Consider the following 15,488-nt stretch of genomic DNA (forward strand, 5'->3'; position numbering starts at 1 on the left):
AATCAGACTCACAATGGTAACATTGTATTGTCTCTCTAGTGTAAAAAATGAATAATAATAATAATAATAATCATAAACTGAAAGAGTAATAAGATCCAAAATGTAAAATAGATATTGTAGTAATGAAAGGAAAACAAAGTGCTCCAAAGGAAAGAACAACTTGTAGGTATACACACATATAACTGTATGTATGAAAAATGTGCAACATAGATAACCATACTACTAAGTATCTGTTGGTTCATTGAAAAGAATGGTTTATGTTGTCATTATTTGTCTGTTCATTTTTTTATGCTTTGATTTTGTAACTTGAACTACTGCTAAGATAACAATATGTAATATATATAGTGATGATTTCTTAATGTTATCTTTTTTGAAATTGTGTATCCTTTCTACTATTTTTTTCTGATTTGCTTTTTAAAAAATAAAAAAAATATGAATGCATGGTAAGTTATGTAAATATGAATGTTTGTATGATATACAGCTATGTTGGCGCTGAACAAGGAATGACAATCCATCTCACAAACTTCACTGAAGTTTGCACTGAATAAAGATATTTAAAAATGCATTTAGGTTGTTCAAGGAGAATATAAAATGAGATATTATTTTAAACCATTAAAAATTACAGAGTAATCATGCATATACACCTAGAAAACTGTTAATTTACAAACTTTATGGAAAGCAGTTGGACAATACATATAAAGAAAACTAAAAGTATTGATTTTTTATTTTCTTTGCAGTATTGGTAATGTAACTACAGTATGTTCCATTTTTATATGTATTCTAAATATTTGTAGAAAATGACAGTTCCTATTCAAGAATATTTATTGTGGCATTTTAATACCAAATACTAATAAATATAAGGAAATTAAATTGTCAATATAAAAAGAGTATTTGATAAAATTCATGAAATATCCAATTTAATTTTCAAATAGAATTAAAACCATAAGTAGATACATGTAAATATATAATGTATATAATTAATATATACATTATTAAAATGTATTTTTCTAGAAAAGTGTTGTTAATGTAGCATAATTTTTCATGGAATAAAAATGACAGGGAATATATAAAAATACTGATAATTGATGTCTCTAGATGGTAAAAATCTGAGTAACTAAAAGTTTCATGTATTTCCACATTCTTAAATTATTCACATAGAACCTGTATGGTCAATAATGAAAAAGTAAAATTATGCTTAAGAAATTCTCATGTATACAGCACTTATATTTCTAAAATCCATTACTAGCTTTCATCAGTGATTTCTTGTCTCAATAGCATTGGTAAATAAGCAAAGAAAGCTAAAATTACTTTGAAAGTTACCCCTTAGGCTGCATTCCTTGGGACTTATTAAGGTGATAAACACCTAACGCCAAAGCTTATGGTCAGCAACCTTCTCAGCAAAATCAAGTGCGCCAGTTGCTTTTGGATTTTATGGGTTTGAAGCTTGGGCTGCCCAGGCAGCTCACAGTGGCACTCCACGCTGGGTCCAGGTTGTTCATTCTCAAACTCGGTTTGGGTCTGTAAGTGAGCCCAGGTATGTTTTAATAACCTTGGAACTGGAAGTCTTTTTGCACCATTGCCATACTCAGGCAATTGCTGTATATCTTGGCAGAGGCGAGCTTATTTCTAAGGAAAGAGAAATATTTCCATTCTTTCATAAGTCATTCCAAGTCTCCTGTGATGCTATAAATAATCAGGCAAACAGCCGGCTTTATTCCACTTAATTTGATACGGCAGATTTGAAATGTCGAAAAGTTCACTCGCAACATAAGCCATGCAACTGGACTCTGACCAATACCCTCTTTCCTGATGGGATAAACTTTATCATCAAACTCACTTGGGAAGGCAGCTGGGACCCTGCCTGGCCTTCCCAGGCGCTGACTGATAAAGAAGTCTGAGCTGGCTGGTGCATGCTGTGAGCATGAGGTCAGCCCTTCCTGGGTTTTCTCTAGCGGGGCTGGCAACTGCCCTGACAAACTGAGCTAATATAGCTGTCATTCAAGGGAGGGGAGGAGGACGCTAGAAAAACAAAGTGGAAATTAACATGTGAGCAATGAAGAAGAAGCATTACCCATCACTACAGAGTAAACACTGCGATAAAAGGACACGTTTTCATCTCTCCCTTAAACTTTGTCAAATGTCCTTTCACAACCAAGTTCAAGGGCTGATGCAGAGTTTGGAACCCAGCAGAAAACTAAATTCTGGGCCCAGAAAAGAAGATAACCTAACAATAGTGATGAAAGATAAAACTACCATAAATTCATTTTTGTGTTTAAGTTTCTGAAATATGTTGAAAGAGCTCAAGGGGCATTTTGCCAATTAGTCTGACTTTTACTAGGATGCTTTGGTTGTTTTTAGTCCTTTGCCTTGTATTTACAAATTGAACATGCTCTGATGAAAGAGATCAAATGTGGTTTGGGTTGATTCATAAAAGTTACTTAAATAAGAAGGACAATAATTGTTGAGGTTATTTGAATGAGTTTGAATACTACACAGTTTGTTTTCACCATAAATTTGTTTAAAGTAAGTTGTTCATAGTTCAACTTGTCTTATTTTTAGGATTTGTATTTTATCCAAATCTGGCCTCCTTCTCCTCTCTGCATCTTATTCTTAAGATGATTCAGCTTTAAAAATCATTTTAAGGAATTTTTTAAAAAATAAATGCATCAAGCTGGATAGAAATAGCTGAAACAAATGAAAGATGAGAGAATGAGTCTTTAAATTCAATATTTAAAATGCATGGATCGCAATTTTCAGAGAGAGGGAAACACACAGAGAGAGAGAGAGAGAGAGAGAGAGAGAGAGAGAGAGAGAGAGAGAGAGAATCACTGTAAAAATATAAAAGACCTTTAGTTTCCAGGTCTTATTTGGGATATTTAATTGCTTAATGACAACTTCTCATTGAAGTTAGGCTGTAAATATTTTTTTTCAGGATTGAGCTCAGGAAGCAAGCAAACACACAGAGGCCTGGCACATAGCTATTGAAAGCCATAGCAATTCATAGTCTAAGAACATGTAGACTTTTAGCCAATCACTCCTGTTCCCGTGGCTCACAGCTTTTCACAGAGGTCTCTGCATACAAATCCTTCTGTGCTTTAATAAGGGGCAATGCCATCACCCTCAGCCATGAATTCACTCATTTGCTAGGTAATGCCTATATCCTCATCTTACTTTTTATTTGGGCCTGGTAGTTTCTCATGAATGCCACCTCACTGTGAGTACTTTATTTAATGAAGATATATGTTAGCATCCAGGCATGGCTATGTAAAACTATCACAAACTGAGTAGTTTAAGTCATCAAACACTTATTCTTTCACAGTTCTGTAGGTTCTCAGTGGTGATAGGTGATATTTCACCATAGTCAAGTGAAATCTGAAGGGGAGTAATCCTGCCCTTCCTGACTTCTGATGGTTGGCAGGAGAGTTGTGGCATTCCTGGGCTTTTAGATGCATTATCTCCAACATTTCCTTAGTCATCCCATGACCTCCTCCTTGTGTGTCTCTGTCCTCATATTGCAAGCTTCTTATAAGATCACCAGTCACAAATAATCAATGGGTACTGGACCCTACTCCAGTATGTACTAGGAAAAAATAATCAGATTTGCAGTACTCTGTTTCCAAAAAAGTTATATTCTGAAATCCAGAAATTACAACCTATAGGGGGACAAGGGGCCCAATTTATCTCATACTAGAGTTTTAACAGGCAGCATTATAAAGTTTCTGTACAAAGAAATGATCAATAATTATACATTGATTGACGTTTATGATGGCTAATCTTGATTGTCAATTGAACTGGATTACAAATGGCCAGTAAATTAGTAGAGGGCACCTCTGCATGTCTCTGGTTAGGTAACAGGTATGTGGCTTTGGGCACATTATTTGGTCCTTCACTCCTTCATCTCTGGGTTCTTCCCTTCCATTTTGCTTCCAGCCCACCAGGAAGTGTGCAGCCTTGGTCCAACAAACTCATCTGTCATGCTATCTCTGCCTTGGAGACAGCTGCCCATCAACTGTAAACTGTCAAACTATGAGCTAAGACGAAACTTTTTTTTTTTTTTCTTCTTCTTCTTCTTTTAGGTCAAGTCAGGCCTTTTGTCATAGCAACAGAATGCCAAAACAATGCAACCACACTTTTTTTCTATTTTCAGCAACATTTGTTATTGGCAAAGATTCAGAGGAACACTGAACTTATGTTCAAAATTTAGAATTAAAATTTCTGTGCTCGAATGTTTGAAACCAGTTGAGATGCCCTCATTTGAAAAGGTCAGTAGAGAGTTTAAGTGGATGTGTTTAATTAAAATATTAAATAGAGACATTATTGGCCTAAACAGATCCCATGTCCAAAAAGGGCAAATATAATAAAGATGTCAAGACGGTTCTCTGGAGAAAGTGAAATCATTAGGCAATTATGTTACATTGGATGGCAGAGGGAAAATGCACTTTATACTGTGAAACATTACAATTCTGACTTGCACTGATTATTTTTTCCTCTCATTTTTAAAATTCTTTTTTAACTAGGTCATAGGTAAGTTATGATAAAGTGTTGTCATGAATGTTTAGTCTAATAATAAGATAATTCACTTAAAATGCACAAGTCTTTAGGAAATGCTGGGATTCTCTAAGCACATTATGACAATAACAAATTAAAATAAAATACTGAATTTATATAATGCCAGATAGAAGTCCCAGAGAATTCAGAGAAAACTTGTCCCAATTCATTAAGTTTAGCAGAATATCAAATCTTTATAATAGTTGAGATGTTACTTCATGTTGAGATTGTAAAGAAAAATTGAGTGAAACATTTGTTTAATTTTCATAGATATCCATGTAGAACCACCTTGTCAAGCATTCTGTAATAAGTGGTATCCTCAAAGTATAAATGTAAGGATAACAATGTCAAAGAAAGCTTCATTTGCCTTGTGCAGATAGAGGAGCAGAAGGCCTACCATTTAGGTCAGCTTAGGCAAGGCTGCCTGTCCATTCCACAATCTCAGTATCTTAACACACACACTTGTATTTACACTTTTTATGACACATGTTCAGGGTGATTCATCTGGCAGAAAGCTTTAATAAACTTCCTGTAACCTGAAGGGAATCTTGCTCAAGTCTCATAACTGCCAACACACACAAAAATGTAACATGAACAGTCACTAAATGACTCATCAAATTTCATTCCAAAAGGACACACACATCCCTTCTGCGACTTATCAAATTATCTTGGAAAATCAACTCTTGAGACCTCAGCAAAATATGAGTGATAGAAGTACAAGGAATGTTAGGACATCCGATGGGCTCTCGTGCCCATCACTGTTGGCATTTTACGATATGCAGCAGCCTAGTTTAGTGAATGGAAATCATGTCACACTCAGAACTCTTAAAGTAGTAGAGATGTAAAGTTGAAAACTAGTAGAAAAATTATTAAAATTAAAATATTTGTGTATGACCAAAATTTAATCTTTGATGATAAATGCAGTGGGGAAAATAGGTTAAAAGTACAATGACCCTGTGTCATTGGAGATGGTGTGTTCACTAGAAAAAGGTACAAAAGTTGATCTGATGGCATCTGATTTGCTGCATTCACTTGGTTAAGCAAGAGTCCCCTCTTATTTAAAGGCTAATTACCAAATATAATATAGAGGTTCACAGCAAAGGGAGTTTACATATGTAATTAAAGCTTTCGATCACTTGGCTTTCTTTAGAAGACATTGTCCCTTACCACCCATAAAAACAAGACCATAAAAGCAGGACTGAGGGAAGAAATTCCATCAGGCCTGTGCCACAGCATTCTAGCCAACTCATGAGGATCTTTTCCTGGCTGTGCACTCTGTTGTGTCTGGCTTTTTAGTCATCTCCTGCATTTTGCTCAATTCGGTTTCTTAGAATAGATTTCTTCAACTGTGTATCTTTTACAGGTTGTATTTATTTGACAAAACGTTAATAGAAATTACACTGAAGAAGTTAAAAAATTACAAAATGATGTCAACCAATAAAGTGTACTTTTCTTTGCAGGTTCTTGCTGTGGGGAGCTGGTACAAATCACTTTGCAGACTGAAAGACTGTGCAGAAACATGTCTAAAAAATATATAAGATGATGGAAGAAGCTGAGGTGTTCACATCCTTGATGTTTGAGGGTGTCTGTGCTTCCTACCTGTGCCCTAACCTTTTTCTCTAACCAAAGGATCCCCTGGTGAAAAAATAGAAAAATAATAAGGGTAATTTGGTAGAATGTAGGATGAGGATGGATAAAGTCTCATATGAGTCTACAAAGAAGACTTTGGCTTTTATATTGTACTTGCTGGTGAGACAAACAATTTTGAAAATTGGAACAGAATTTGTGATTGAATCAATACAAACTCAGAGTCTAAATGGTGTTCGACACAGAGAAAGAGGCAGAATAAACACAAGTGAAGCTCATTCTCCATCTTTAGAAAGTTCAGATTCATTAAGAATGTTTGCAATTAAATTTCACAGGATTTACAGGAGATTTCTATACAAGGTGGTGAGTGCCAGGGTGAAAGATAAAGTTATTTATGAAGCAGCATGGGGAAAGCCACATAAGAATATCCCTTAAATGCCACATTCAGCTCTGGGGGCTGCCTGGTGATGAAGACAGGGGCAAATATATAACAGCAAAAGCAGCAATGTGAATTCAGAGAAGCGCACAGGAAATTGAAATTCTTCAATGTGTTTGGGAAGAAAACATTGGTGAGGTGGCTAATGCCCAAGCTTTAGACTCATCTTCTAAAAAGCTGGATTTCCTCTATTGTCTTCATATAGAGAAATTGGAACCATGTGCCCCTCCATTCTCTAGCTGGCTTGGAAGTGAGCACTACCTGAGCACATGTACTGCGGTGAAGGTTTGTTTTGTTTCATTGTGTGCTCTCTGTTCTCATTTGTATGTTGTATTTGGGAGAATGAAACAATTCACCATTGTACTTGAGCTCCTGCATACTCTTGGTCCAGTCTCACATGCCACAGGTGGTCACATCAGTGTCACATCAACCAGCCGAGGGATTGAATCAGAGCCCAGCAGCTTCCTTGCATCTAGAGGTGCCACATTCCTGTACAAAATCCAGGCACGCGGCAGGCGCACGCTGAATGGAGGCACATGTTCACTGACCAATTCCATGAAAAATTAAGAAATATAAAATTTCAAACCACAGTGTTTCATTTTCTCGGCTGCCTGACCTAATTACTGCCAGCAGGTACAGTTGGCCAGTTGATCCCCTCCTGATCCTTTGCTTATAAGTAAAAGGCATCAGCTTCTCATTTGTTTTTCTTTGGTTTTCTCTGAATATTGCTGCAGTATTTCATGCCAGGCCCTCTTCATTTCTTCTTTGCCATTTTGAGGCTTTGATTCACCTGTAAAACATATATACATTTATAAAAGCCAATGAAAGAATGGTGGCCATAAAACCCCACTTGCCTGAGCATGGTGTCTGTTGTTAGCCATCCAAAAAAGGCCTCCTGCTCACAGCAGGCACTGCTTGGCAGCTCCAGCCTCCTCTTTTTATTCTTCTCCAACCATTATGCTCAGAAGCCTGGCAGGGTTAGAGCAGCTGAATGCATTATTTCATAATCACTTGACAGTGTTGTCTTTAAACCTCCAAGTTTTACAAGCAAGGTGATGGCCACAAGAGATTTGTCCTGACAACTCAAAGACTAGTTCACGCTGTGTCTGAAGGGGTCAGAGAAAGCAGGAAAATGAAGAGACATCATGCAAATGAAGCCACACATATTTATTCTTCTGACTTCTTAATCTGCATAGATTGATTTTCTATTTCATCCTTTTTTCTTTTGACTATTTATGGGATGCACAGAAAAAAATTAGAGGATAGAGCTGTGATAAATAAAATAAAATGAAACAAAAAGGCACAGGGACTCCCAGCATATGTTGCCCTTGTAGTTTTCACTAGAGAAATCTTCAAGACCAGTGACCTTACCATTTTTTTCTCTACAGATAAAATGTTAAGCTCTGATAGAGTTTAGAGGAAATTTGGCTGAGGGCAAGGATCATCCTTCCAAAATGCTAGCAATGCCATACTTTTGTCATAATCATATTTACTCCAGATCTTAAATTCATGTTTTAAAGGCAAATTATGTGACCATGTATGTTTGTCAGTATCACTGACACTCAAAGTACTTTGTAAGAGCCAGCGCCTTGAATTGTAGTTTTGTGAAACTAATTTAGCGATATCTTGTCGTGTTTTCCTATAGGCATGGAATATATAGTAAATAATTTAGCAAATATTGTGCTTAAAAGGTCAACTACTTCTTTTTTGTATTTTATTTTGTTTCCTTCACCATTTCTCTCTGGCTTAAGGCAAAATCATACTACAGTGTCAAGGATTTGGTGTCTCTGGAGCACAGTTTGAAAAGCATTTGTGGAGACAGAGACTTTTTAACTGCAAAGATGCATATTTCTAACCCTGGCTCTAATTTCTGAACAAAGTCCTATAAACTCATTGCCAACCGACATCTCTTAATAGAAGACTTTCAGGTCTTGCTTACCATCTACCTCCAATACCTAACAGTGTATGGCACATTGCCATTGCTACATTTTTCAGTGATTCACTTAATCTACAGAGAAATGAAATTAAGTGATGGAGCTATTTCATTTTCATTGGAAGCTGCATCTGAAACAAGCAAACTATAGTAGAAACAAGGGAATTGGTAATTTATGAGAGAAACCTAATAAACATTTATTTTTTATGAATTATGAAAAGAGCAATTAAAGCTGAGCATTCTTATGGAACTGTTTAAAAATATGATCAGAAAGAGCCAATTGTTTTGATCCATTGAACCACTGTTATGCTTAAAAACTATATTAATAAAAATCCTTTCAAAGCATGCATTAAATGATCATCAAAGGTTTTCTTTGCTAAAAGATAACATACTTTTTTTCTAGTAGATTATCAGGTTAAGTAGGATGGTTGCAAGATTTTACTATATATTTTATTATGTATTTCGACCCTTTGGTTTCATAGCTTACAATTTAACCAGAGTAGGATATTTATCTTAGATTTCATTAAGAATCAGACCAGGGCTCCTTCTCAATTGATTGATGAGGAATTGTGCTTTTATTGTTAATTAATGTCTTACTTTTGCAATTAACTGCTATGAAATGATTGGAATTTGGTACTTGGGGCATTTCGATACAAAAATTTTGTTCAGGTGCTGATTGGTTGCTTCATACTGAACTGAAATCCCAGAACTTTAGGTGCTAATTACCTCCTGACTTGTCACCCTTTCCAGCCACAATAATTTGGTAGTCATCGTCTTTTATATTTATTGTGATTTTTGGAACCAATCTATAAAAACTACAATGCACATTTTACTCCAACCTCTTTTCAAACATTTACCACTCCAGCAAAGTCTGCAGAGGAAGTTTAAATAGTATCATATAATCAATAGTGTGCTTCCTAAAACATATTAAATTAGAGATGCATGGAAATATCTGATGGACAAAATGACTTGAGATTATTTTTCTTTTTCTTTCCTTCCAGAAAACATGACTAATGCATCAGTGAAAAACAGTTTCAAGAGTGTAGATTTCAAGTCAGATAAAAAAGAATTTAGAACTGAAGCTACTCCCAAATGTAATTGTATTACAATAACATAATGAAAGTAATATTTTGGAAAAGCAGTAGGATTTCTATTGTCTGTCTGAAGTTTTGGACTGAATGAGAAGTGGGAGTTGGTGATGCTTAAAATAGCCATATAGGTTCTTCTGGCCTTGTGTGCCTGTGGTGCTTAGACTGGCTTGTTCACTCCAGTTATGTGACTAAATATCTCTTTCAGCTCTATAAGCAGGCAAGGAAGTGGCCACTGAAGCAAGTTTAGCATTCATGCTCCGTATGTTTCCATTCTGAGCTTAATAAAGAATTTTGAATGAAGGGGAAAAAAGAAAGAAAATAAGGAAGGGAGAAAGAAGATACGGAATAAAGGAAAAAGAGGAAAAGAGGTCTTCTGCAACAAAAAGAAAAGGACAAGGCGAAAGAAAAGAATACACTAGAAACAAAAGAGAAGAGAAGAGAAAAATGTTATTCTCATAGAATTATTTAACTATCATACACAACTATTTTGTAGTGATGGGAAGTGAACCCAGGATCTTTACAATGAGCTAATCAATTTTTTGAGATAAAGTCCTGTTAATATTCTAACTAGGCCAGGCTGAACTTGAGCCAGTAACTCTCCTGCATGCTAGGATTAAAGTCATGAGCCACAATGCCAGCTTATGACATTTAAAATTGTTTAAATGGTCATGTTTCAGGACATGTCTACTATAGCGACACAGACTCTCCATGAATATTAAAAATTCATGTTGCTATAAGTTTGTAGAGTAACTGCTTTACATAAAGGACTGCAAAAAGTTCCTCTGGTACCCGGAGCTCTAGTATATATTTATTTTTGCTCCAAAATGCAGTGAGAACTAAATAATCAATTGCAATAGTTATCAGTTGAGAAGAGCAAACCAATTCAGAACTCAATTACGAAAAAGCATTTTTTTGAGGAAAGGTCTCACTGTGTAGATCATTCTGTCCTGAACTCACTATGTAGTCCTTCCTGACTGGCCTTGAAATCATAGTGACCCTCCTTCCTCAGTCTCGCAAGTCTTGGGATTACCGACATGCCCCACCACACCTGGTAGTGATGAAATTTCTAGGGTATTTCTAGTAGGGAAAATATAGGGCTGTGTGAGGGAGAATGTAAAGCCAATTGTAGTTTGAGGAAGAAACTTTTGCCTTTAATCCTGTGTTGTGGTCAGGGACTACAAGAAGTACAATTACATATAGAACATGTAATTTTTGGTGTTATTTATAATGGTAACCTAAGCAGTCAAATACTAAGAAACTGCAGGAAATCTGTCCACACTCTAAGACCCACAGAATACAGCTGAGAATTTGAATCCCACAGCAATGTCCTGCACAAGTCTAGCTGAAGACTTAGAGCCCATGACAATGCCCTCCACGAGTCCAGCTAGAAGTCTACAACAATGACTCATGGAAAGTCAGGAGCAGCAGTGGAAGCCAGAAAGTCTGTGACAGTAGATGAAAGCTCTGTGCCATTAGGTTGAGGATTCTGCACTGGAGCCAGGAAACAATGCCCAAAGTAGAACCCGATCTCCCTGAACAGTACCACAGGCATCCTCAGTGACAGAGAGATTATAATGAGCTCCTCCCATGATGAAAACAGCCAAGTTTATAGCAGAAAAGAAGCTCAACAAACTTCTCCAGGAGAGCCAGTGACAACTGGAGAACCAGCAACAGCAAAGAGAATCAATGACACTCAACTCTTCCTCTGGAGTCCTCCTTTTATGTTGGTAACAATCCTTAGATGGGCCATTCATGCTCAGCACCACACTGATTCAGTTCAGTTGGTATTACAAGTTGGTCACCATTTATCAATCCACCAAACCTTGCTACATTAATTCTTTCCTGGTAATATGACCAGTCATCCCTGTGAAAACTCTGCGAAAGATTGAACTTAACTGGGGAGCAAATAAATTCATGTGGTATAAGATGGCATACCATCCTATGCACATCCTCTCAATCTACTTTTATTGTAGAGGTTGCTGATACAACCAGGTAGACAGCAATTTAAATATTGTGCACTATATTCTTTGTGTTTAATCTCATTTATTGACTGAGCAGCTGTTCAGTTTGTTAGTGACTCACAGAAATTAGTTTAGAGAAAATTTAAAAATAAAACCTCCATCACATCTCTTTGTTAATAAGCTCTTAACTTTTTCTAATCCTTTCCAAAGTTCTTTGGACAAGACTGCACATCAAAATTGATTTTTGAAAAGCTGTCTTTACAAGGGCTTTGTAACTGATGATTACCTTGTGATCAAAGTAAAATTTCCTTGTGAACTTTAACCATCTTTTGTATCATCATTGATATCAATATTACATCGTATTTGTTACTTCCTGAAATGCAAATTGCTTTGGTCAAAGCATCTTACAAATAGGAAATTATATAGGGTCTTCATATCTTTAAAAGACTTGCATTTTCGTAGGAGAAACAAGTCAAATTTTATAACAAAACAAAACTTATAACTTACAAATTGTAAGTGGATCATATGTGGATATAAATATGTGTAGGAGCGTTAACATGCTGATAAAATGCTATGAATATAATTGCCAGAGCAAAAAAATAAATAAATAAATAAAACTAATAAGTAAAGCAAGAAGATGTAATATTGAAGGAGCTAAGTGACAGCAAATAATTTGGGAGGTGTAGAAAATTAGAAGTGTCAGAGTGAATATTTATACACTCTAGATTTATTTGTCGGCCCTTCAGCTCCAATTATTATGCTCTAAATATTTCTGTTTGCTCTCAAATTCTAACAAAAAAAAAAAAAAAAACAAGTCCTCAGTGTGATGTTATTAAGAGGTGAAGACTGGGAGGCAATGAACTCATGAATGTGGGGCTCTCCTGAAGGTTCTTTTTCTGCCTTATAAGGACCCAGAAATGGTATCATCTCTAAAGCAAAGAATGATCCCTCAGCCAACAGTGAATCTGCTAGCACCTTCCTTCTGTCTTTACTTTGGAGTGGCCAGGATAAGAGGCATATATTTCTTTAGCTTGTACATAACACAGTCTAAGGTAATTTGTTACAGCTTTCCAAACTAACTAAAACACCAGTGTGACAGTATGGGGAGATGAGTTCTTTGGTATGTAATTCTGCCTCAGGTGTAGATAAACATGCTTATAAAGGAAATTGAACGTGCTAGCTCACCTCCTTCACCATGAGAGCACGGACTGAGGAGATAGAGATCTACGAAACAGAAGGTGGTTTACACCAGACACTGAATCTCCAAGGTTGGACTTGGTAGTTTCTAGCAGTACAAAATGATGAAGACATCAGGTAAAGTGGATCACTATTGCGATAGCTATTATAAAGGGAATTTTAGAACTGATAACATAGGAAATTTGCCAAGGGTTTTTCACATGGTAGGATGTCACAAAAAACATGGTGTTTGTTTGGTAACAATATTAGCTATCTTATTAAAATGGCAGATGTAATAATTTGGTGATTGTCTTTTTCTGTGAAAGTTAAGTTTATAAAAAATGATTCTTTTAGTGTTCATGATCCTTTAGTTCATTTCATGAAAAGATTATATAAAATTAAATATGCTTTGTAATATTTATTATAATATTATATAATATTAATATTATATAGTATATAAAGATTATAACCTATAATCATTTTTATAAACCTAAATTTTACAGAATTAAGAATAAATTATCTTTCAAAAGATTTATGTATAGTTATTGACAATATTGGGCATTACAGATGAACTCATGTCCTGCAAAACATTTCTCTTGATGTTCTTGTTGTGTCCTAGACCAGTTTCTTAGCACACAGAACTATTTATAGTGAATATCAAGTACAAATTGACATGTATTCAAAAGGAGACTACCTTGTTTCTTTGGAGTTTGAAAATAATATGCCTTTAAGGCTTCTCTTGCGTAATTTTTCATTTTAATATTATGTTCCAAAGGAAGTACTCAGAAGACGATGAGGTTAGAAGAATTAAATGGATTATTTTTTTTTCCAAACAATAAACTCGGAATTTAGATGGGGTAATCCTTGCACTAAGCAGTTGAAAAAGGTGCTCCTGGCAATGCCCTGAAGTGAGATGCAAGGAATGCTACTAATGTCAACCCCTGCCAAGGACACTTTGATGTCTGAGACAACAGCCTGTTATCACATTCCAGAGACTACATGAGCAAAAACCCTGGATTCAGCTGTTGTGGACTAAGTCCACTCATTAAAATGCAAAGGATGGCTTCAGAATTTGCCATACCATGAAATTATAAAGGGAAAAAAACCGCAGGCAAAACAAGCAACAATGAAAATATCTCCACATGACGAATAAAATAAGACTAAAATCTTTTACCTGGTTATATGAACATTAATGTTAAATGCCATTTTTTAAAAAAAATTATACTCAATGTTTAGGCAAAAAGACATTGGAAGTCATGCTTTTATGCATCATAGTATATTATTTAATTAACAGAAACATATTTTCATTGGGTGACAGGAGTATTAGTTGCATTTGCCTTTGGTATGTGGAACAAAAGGAAATATTTTAAATAGAGAACAGATTTCTAGAACAATGGTGTTGTATATTTGATGCCAAAACCAAATTCCAAATGCATTAATGGACTAAATAATAATTTCACTATAAGAAAATATGGACACACATTTTTAATTCAGTGGTAAGGAGAGGTTTTTTATATACAAAGTGCAAAAAAATACAGAAACAAAATTTATTTGGAAGCAAACCACAGATTAAAATGGAAAAAAAAAGTATAAACGACATATAAAAAGACAGCTTAAATATACATGCATATAGGAATTTATATTGAACCATCATATCTAGTAAAAATATAGCACTAGTTTTCTATGAAACATCACAATGTTTTCATCAACAAGTAATCTTTCAGATTTACATAATTTTGTTTTGCTCTTTAGCCACACATTATTAAACATGTATTTTTGAGGCATTGACATTTAACTCACTGCCAGCAAACCATACCTCATGCTTGAATGAAGCTTATCTAGCACATTTTCCTGATTAGACATCCATGCCTTCTTGAAGGGTCTCATGTAGGGAGCCTCCAGCCACAGTTCAGCACTTTAAGGGCATTTTAAGGAGCAACTTTATAAAAAAAAAAAAAAGGCTAAATATTTGGCACTATATAAATAGAAAGGGAAAATTACTTACAGTACATAAATTGCATCAGACCACTTTCCTGTCCAATCTCGGCTGGAAACACAAACAGGTTGATTCCACGTTTCAGCCTTGAATGACTACAAATACACCTCAAGTGTTGATTTGTGATTGAAAATAATTTTAGCACTAAAAAAAGTTGCAAAAACAGAATCTAGGAAAAGAGAGATGTGTGTGTGTGTGTGTGTGTGTGTGTAAGTGTGTGTGTATGTGTGTGTGTGTGTGTGTTTACAAGAGAAAAACGAAAGTGAAAAGGGGGAAAAACAGGAAGCAGGAAATATAGAGGGGCAGGTAGTTCCTAATGGATATAAAATTTGAAACAATTCTTCAAACTTATCTTAATTTTGTAATGCAATTTTAAAAATAGCAATACACTAGAACATTATCTAATTATTTCTCTTTTTTATTAAACAATTAAAAGAAAGAAGGAGATTAAGATAAAAGACATAACAACATAGTAACACAGGTCAGAACAGAACAATTTAAGCAACATAGTGTTTCACCACAAGATAACCTGACATAACGGTAGCTACCACGGTGTCTCTTTCCTTGAAATATTTGAGTATGACTTCGTATATTATAGCATCAAACACAACATGACAATGTAAAACCATTCAAGAGAATGAAAATATTAAGGGTATTTAGAACCAACTAACAAAAAATAAACAATGGTTTCTATATTATGTCCTTGTATACAAAAAATTTTGTTTATACTATCACATATAATAAAATCCAATAGGATATA

The 15,488-nt window shown here is 35.2% G+C and overlaps 1 long non-coding RNA gene across 1 annotated transcript; it reads right to left on the minus strand.

Annotated features, from left to right (window-relative positions):
* Positions 1-6,422: 6,422 nt before the first annotated feature.
* On the minus strand, positions 6,423-14,964 carry LOC106028203 (uncharacterized). The gene is made up of 2 exons (XR_001201795.3): positions 14,738-14,964; positions 6,423-7,361 (listed from the first exon to the last, which is right to left on the minus strand). It is a non-coding gene; the product is annotated as an uncharacterized LOC106028203 (long non-coding RNA).
* Between the last annotated feature and the right edge of the window lie 524 nt (positions 14,965-15,488).

This window comes from Cavia porcellus, unplaced genomic scaffold, assembly GCF_034190915.1.
Source record: "Cavia porcellus strain 051 isolate PalLab524CR breed Dunkin Hartley unplaced genomic scaffold, mCavPor4.1 scaffold_31, whole genome shotgun sequence".
Lineage (NCBI taxonomy): Eukaryota > Metazoa > Chordata > Mammalia > Rodentia > Caviidae > Cavia > Cavia porcellus.